The sequence below is a fragment of the Lichenostomus cassidix genome, unplaced genomic scaffold, assembly GCF_008360975.1.
Source record: "Lichenostomus cassidix isolate B80296 unplaced genomic scaffold, HeHo_3.0 HiC_scaffold_39, whole genome shotgun sequence".
Classification (NCBI taxonomy): Eukaryota; Metazoa; Chordata; class Aves; order Passeriformes; family Meliphagidae; genus Lichenostomus; species Lichenostomus cassidix.
The window spans coordinates 291,992-299,560 of NW_028147446.1; positions in this window are offsets into that span (position 1 = coordinate 291,992).

Here is a 7,569-nt window from a genome sequence, read left to right on the forward strand (position 1 = left end):
AAACCATGGAGACCCCAAACCCTTTGGGGTCACCCCAAATCCCAGAGCTCCCCCAATACCAAGGCCTCCCACTTCTTTAAATCAGATTTTTAACTGAAACCTTATTGATTTGCCCCAAATATGTTTATGACAAACCTTTGGGGGAGAACAGGGCAGGGAGGGTTGGGGACCCCCGAGGGTTTTGGGGACCCCCGAGGATTTTTGGGGACCCCCGAGGATTTTTGGGGACCCCAAAATGCGACTTGCCCTCCCCATTTTGGGGCTAAACCCCCAGCAATCCGTTAAAATCTGAGGGAAAATGGGTCAAACCCCAAAAATTGGGGTGTGGGGATCCCCTAAATCCCTTGGGGGGCAAAAAACCCCAAAAGCAGGGGATCACTGCTCTGAGACCCCAAAACAGCCGCCGGGACACCCCAAATCCCTGGGGTTCAGGATTTATGGCGTGGTTTGTGGGGTTTTTAGGGTTCCGGGCTGAATTTTTGGGGTTCAGGTGTGTATTTTGGGGTTCCAGGTGTGCTTTTGGGGTTCCTCCAGGTGTTCCCACTGGTTTGGGGGTTCAGGGTGTCTGGGGTGGTTTGTGGGGTTTTTAGGGTTCCGGGCTGTGTTTTTGGGGTCCAGGTGTGTATTTTGGGTTTCAGGTGTGTATTTTGGGGTCCAGGTGTGTATTTTGGGGTTCCAGGTGTGTATTTTGGGCGTCCAGGTGTGTATTTTGGGGTTCCGGGTGTGTATTTTGGGGTTCCAGGTGTGTATTTTGGGGTTCCAGGTGTGTATTTTGGGCTCCAGGTGTGTTTTTGGGGTTCCCCAGCTGTCCTCGCTGGTTGATGACCAGGTTTGGGGGTTCACGATTTATAGGGTGGTTTATGGGGTTTCTGGGGTTCAGGACTGTTTTTTTGGGGTCCAAGTATACATTTTGGGGTCTAGGTGAAGTTTTTTTGGGTCCAGGTGTGTATTTTGGGTTCCAGGTGTGGTTTTGGGGTTCCCCCAGCTGTCCCCGCTGGTTGATGAGCAGGTTTGGGGGTTCATGACTTATAGGGTGGTTTATGGGGTTTCTGGGGTTCAGGACTGGATTTTTGGGGTCCAAGTACACATTTTGGGGTCCAGGTGTGTATTTTTGGGGACAAGAAATCCCCCAAATCCACCAGGGACACCCCAAACCCTCCAGGAATCCCAAATCACCCCCGGGACCTCCCCAAAGTCCCAAGGACCCCCAGGGACCCTCAAAGCCCCCCAGGATTTCCTGGGACCCCCAAGGTCCCCTTGGGGACACTTTGGGAGGGATGGGGACACCCCAAGGGGTCAGGGGACACCTGGGGACACTTTAGGGACACTCTGGGGACACTTGGGTGACACTTTGGAGGCACAGGGGACACCTGGGGACGCTTTAGGGACACTTTGTGGACACTTTGGGGACATTCCAGAGGGGGAAGGGACAGGTTGGGGACAGCCTGGGGGGGGTGGGGGACACACTGGGGGTGACAGGGATGACCTTGGGGACATTTGGGGACCCTTGGGGACACTTGGGGACACTTGGGGACAGTTGAGACACACCTTGAAGGGCCCCTGGAGGCCCTGGGGACACTTGGGGACACCTGGGGACACTTGGGGACACCTGGGGACACTTGGGGACAATGGCATCAATGGGGACAGGTCTGTCACACACCTGGGGAGTGTCCTAAAGGGGACAGGGGACACCCAAAAGGGACAAGGGACACCCCAAAAGGGACACCAAGCCCAGAAAGGGGACCACGCCCCTTTCTCCAAACCACGCCCATATCCCCATGGCGACGGTCAATTGGCCACCCCACTTTCGTTGGCCACGCCCACAATCCATTGGGAACGCCCCTTTCATTGGCCACGCCCAGATCACCATGGCAACGGCCATGTGACCACGCCCCTTTCTTTAGCCACGCCCATGCACCGCTGTAAACCCAGTGCTGGCCGCGCCCCTTCCCCAAACCACGCCCCTACCCCAAACCACGCCCCTTCCCCACGCGCCTGTCCCCATGGCAACGCTGGCGCCACGCCCCTTCTCAAGCCACGCCCCCATCGCCATGGCAACGCCTGTCCCTTCCCAGGCCCCGCCCCTCGCCCCGCCCCTTCGCGGCCCCGCCCCCCCGGGAGGGGTGACACCCCTGGGGACACAGGGGACCCCCGGAGCCTTCCCCTCCCCCACCGAGCCCCCCGCTCCGGTGTGAACCCCCAGACCCCAGACCCCAGACCCCCAGACCCCCAGCGCCCCGGTCCGCTCAGCGGGGCACAGGAACCCCGGGACCGACCCCGATCCTGATCCTGATCTCAATCCCGATCCTAATCCCAGTACCGATCCTGATCCTGGTACCGATCCCAATCCCAATCCTGACCCTGGTACCGATCCCGATCCCAATCCTGATCCCGGTACTGATCTTGATCCCAATCCCGATCCCAAGCCTGATCCCAATCCTCATCCTGACCCCGGTCCAGATCCCGATCCCCATCCCAATCCTGGTCCCCATCCCGATCCCAATCCCGGTACCGATCCCGATCCCGATCCCAGTATCGATCCCGATCCCGACCCTGATCCCAGTACTGATCCTGATCCCAATCCAAACCCCGATCCCAGTCCCGATCCCAATCCCAATCCTGGTACCAAATCCAATCCCAATCCCAATCCCGATCCCAATCCCGATTCTGATCCCAGTCCCCCCATCGCCCCCAGTTCCCCAGCCCCGCTCCCTCCCTAGCCCCCACCCTGCTGCCCCCATTCCTGTTCCCATCTCCCCTGGTTCCCCCGATCCCCATACCCCAATAGCCCACAACCCCAACATCCCAGTACCCCAATCCCCATACCCCAATATCCCAGTACCCTGACCCCTGTACCCCGATCCCTGTACCCCGATCCCAATCCCAGTACCCTGATTCCTGTACCCCAATCCCAATCTCCGTACCCCAATCCCGATCCCTGTACCCCAATCCCCAATATCCCAGTACCCCTATTACCATACCCCAATCCCGATCCTGGTACCCCAATCCCAAATATCCCAGTACTGCAATCCCCATACCACAATCCCAATCCCAATCCCTGTACCCCAATCCCCAATATCCCAGTATCCCTATTCCCATACCCCAGTCCCGATCCCAGTACCCTGATCCCAGTACCCCACTATCCCAGTACCACTCACTGCTCCTAGCCCTGACCCCTGAGCTCTTGCACCCCAGTATCCCGATATCCCGATATCCTGATATCCCAATATCCCCATATCCCGATATCCCAATATCCCGATATCCCAATATCCCAATATCCCAATATCCCGATATCCTGATATCCTGATATCCCAATATCCCGATATCCCAATATCCCGATATCCCGATATCCTGATATCCCAATATCCTGATATCCCAATATCCCAATATCCCGATATCCCAATATCCTGATATCCTAATAACCTGCTATCCCGATATCCCGCTGGCCTGCTATCCTGATATCCCCCTATCCCACTATCCCGATATCCCGGTGTGTGTCCCAATATCGCAGTGTGCGTCCCGACATCCTGATATCCTGATATCTTGTGTGTTTCCTGCCCACTGCTCCCCAGCCCTGATCCCTGTACTCCTATCGCGATATCCCAATATCCTGTACCCCGATATCCCAGTGTGTATCACTGCTCCCCAGCCCTGCTCCCTGTACTCCTATCGCGATATCCTGTACCCCGATATTCCCCTGTGTATCCCACTGACTGCTCTCCAGCTGCCCCAGATATCGCGATATCCCAATATCCCTATATCCTGATATCCCAGTGTGTCGTGCTCTAAACTCTCCAGCCCCGATCCCTGTATCCATATCGCGATATCCCTGTGTCCCGATATCCCGATATCCCTGTATCCTGATATCCCAGTGTGTGTCCTGCTCTAACCTCTCCAGCCTTGATCCCTGTATCCATATCGCGATATCCCTGTATCCCGATATCCCAATATCCCAGTATCCCTGTATCCTGATATCCCAGTGTGTGTCCCACTGCAAACTCTCCAGCCCTGATCCCCGTACCCCTATCGCGATATCCCTGTATCCCGATATCCCGATGTCCCACCCACTGCCCTCCAGTTCCCCTATGCCTGTACCCCTGAATGCCACTGTGTATCCTGGTGTGTATCGCGATATCCCAGTGTGTATCCTGGTGTGTATCGCGATATCCCGGTGTGTATCCTGGTGTGTATCGCGATATCCCAGTGTGTATCGCAGTGTGTATCGCGATATCCCCGTGTGTATTGCAGTGTGTATCGCGATATCCCTGTGTGTATCATAGTGTGTATCACAATATCCCAGTGTGTATCGCAGTGTGTATTGCGATATCCTGGTGTGTATCGTAGTGTGTATCGCGATATCCCAGTGTGTATCGTAGTGTGTATTGAGATATCCCAGTGTGTATTGCAGTGTGTATCGCGATATCCTGGTGTGTATCATAGTGTGCATCACGATATCCCGGTGTGTATCGCGGTGTGTATCGCGATATCCTGGTGTGCATCGCAGTGTCTATCGCGATATCCTGGTGTGTATCGCAGTGTGTATCGCGATATCCCAGTGTGTATCACAGTGTCTATCGCGATATCCTGGTGTGTATACCAGCATGTATCCCAACATCCTGTTTATCGCGGTGTCTATCGCGATATCTCGCTGCTCTCCCACTGTCCTATCCCGATGTGTACCCCCATAGCCTGTTGCATATCCTGGCGTCTGTCGCAATATCCCGATATCCCTCTCAATTCTCTCCCTCTACCCTATCCTGGTGTCTATCGCGATATCCCGGTGTGTATCGCGATGTGTATCACGGTGTCTATCGCAATATCCCCACGTCCCTCTCACCTCTCACGCACTGTCCTATCGTGGTGTCTATCGCGATATCCCCACACCCCTATCAGCTCTCCCCCACTGTCCTATCGCAGTGTCTATCGCGATATCCCCACACCCCTATCAGCTCTCACCCACTGCCCTATCGCGATATCCCCACACCCCTATCAGCTCTCCCACGCTGTCCTATCGGGGTGTCTATCGCGATATCCCCACACCCCTATCAGCTCCCACCCTCTGCCCTATCGCATGTCTATCGCGATATCCCCACACCCCTACCAGCTCTCACTCACTGTCCTATCGCGGTGTCTATCACGGTGTCTATCGCGATATCCCCACACCCCTATCACCTCTCCCCCACTGCCCTATCGCAGTGTCTATCGCAATATCCCCACACCCCTATCATCTCTCCCCTGCTGACTTATCGCGGTGTATATCACAATATCCCCACCCCCCCCGCCTTTCCCCTCACGGGCTCGGCCCCTCCCCCAGCCCCGCCCCCGCCGCTCATTGGCCGCGCCTCCCGATTGGCCAGCGTGACCAAGTCCCGCCCACATCACTCCCCATTGGCTGGAACGCTCCAAGTCCCGCCCACATCACTCCCCATTGGCCAGCACGCTCCAAGTCCCGCCCCCGCCGCTCCCCATTGGCCGAGGCTGATGTCAGTCAGGAGCTAGCCCCGCCCCCTGCAGGTCACAATGGGGAGGGTGAGGGGCGTGGCAAAGAGGGGGCGTGGCTAGGCTGAGGGGGCGGGGCCAGGCAGAGGGGCGTGGCATCACAGGAGCTTGACACGTGGTGGGTGGGGCTTGTGTTGGGCAGGATAGCCGTGATTGACAGGCAGAGGGCGGGGCTTGTGTTGGGCGGGGCTTGTGATTGACAGGTGAAGGGCGGAGCTTGTGCTGGGCAGGACACCAGTGATTGACAGGCGAAGGGCGGGGCTTGTGTCGGGCGGGGCTTGTGATTGACAGGTAAAGGGCGGGGCTTGCACTCACTGCCATGTGCTTTGCACGAGGGGTCCTTAATTAACACCCTTAATTAACCTAATGGAGCCCTCCCCTCCCTAATTTAACCCTGCTCTGTCCACTGGACAAGCTCCTGTTTAATTACCCAGCTCATTAGCATTATGGCTAATGACAACAATTAGCGGGGCTCCTGCTGCTGTTAATTACCTTAAGGAGCCTCACACCCCCCAGGTCAGATCATAACCCCAGCTCATTTACACCCCATTAATTAGCCCTCCTCATTAACAACTTCATTGATTCCCCCTCTCATTAATGCTTTCTCATTAACATCCCCATTAATGCTTTCACTGTTTCATGGCCCTTCTTAAAGATTCTTCCACTAATGCCTCCCTCATTAACACAAGTTATTAATGATCCCCTCATTAATAACTTCACATAAATTAACACTCACCCCATTATCAGCCGCTCATTAGCACCTCCCTCATTAACATAAGTTATTAATGATCCCCTCATTAATAACTTACCATAAATTAACACCCACCCCATTATCAGCTGCTCATTAACACCTCCCTCATTAACACCCACCCAATTACTGGCTGCTCGTTAGCACCTCCCTCATTAACACTCCCCTCATTGAAGCCCCCCAATTCCTCCCTCCTCATTGCTGCATTTCCTCATTAACACCCCTGCTCATTAACACCCCTGCTCATTAACACCCCTGCTAATTAACACCCCCGCTCATTAACACTCCCCCATCATCAGCCCCATTTAATATCCCTCATTAACCCCCTCATTACCACGTTTATTTACCCTGCCCTCATTACTGCTCCTCATTAACACCCCAGCTCATTAACCCCCCCTGTTCATTACCACTCCCCCATTACCATTACCATTATCATTATCATAATTTCCCCTGCTCTCATTAACACCCCCTCATTAATTAACTGGAGGAGGGGTCCTGCAGTTCCAGCAATGACCATTAGGGGCGGTAATTGGGGAGGGGTCTGCAGTTCCGGCGGTGACCGCTGGAGGCACTATTTGGGGAGGGGTCTGCAGTTCCAGGAGTGACCATTGGGGGCGATAATTGGGGAGGGGTCCTGCAGTTCCACTAGTGACCATTAGGGGCAGTAATTGGGGAGGGGTCCTGCAGTTCCAGCAGTGACCATTAGGGGCAGTAATTGGGGAGGGGTCTGCAGTTCCGGGAGTGACCATTAGGGGCAGTAATTGGGGAGGGGTCTGCAGTTCCGGGAGTGACCATTAGGGGCAGTATTTGGGGAGGGGTCCTGCAGTTCCGGCAGTGACCATTAGGGGCAGTATTTGGGGAGGGGTCCTGCAGTTCCGGCGGTGGCCGCTGGGGGCTGTAATTGGGGAGGGGTCTGCAGTTCCGGAAATGACCATTGGGGGCGATATTTGGGGAGGGGTCTGCAGTTCCGGCGGTGACCGCTGGGGGCAATATTTGGGGAGGGGTCCTGCAGTTCCGGCGTTGACCGTGGAGCAGTATTTGGGGCGGGGTCTGCAGTTCCGGCAGTGACCATTGGGGGCGATAATTGGGGAGGGGTCTGCAGTTCCGGCGGTGGCCGCTGGGGGCAGTAATTGGGGAGGGGTCTGCAGTTCCTGCGGTGGCCGCCGGGGGCAGTATTTGGGGAGGGGTCTGCAGTTCTGGGAGTGACCATTAGGGGCGGTAATTGGGGAGGGGTCTGCAGTTCCGGCGGTGGCCGCTGGGGGCAGTATTTGGGGAGGGGTCTGCAGTTCCGGCGGTCGCCGCCGGGGGTCGCTGCCGGCCGC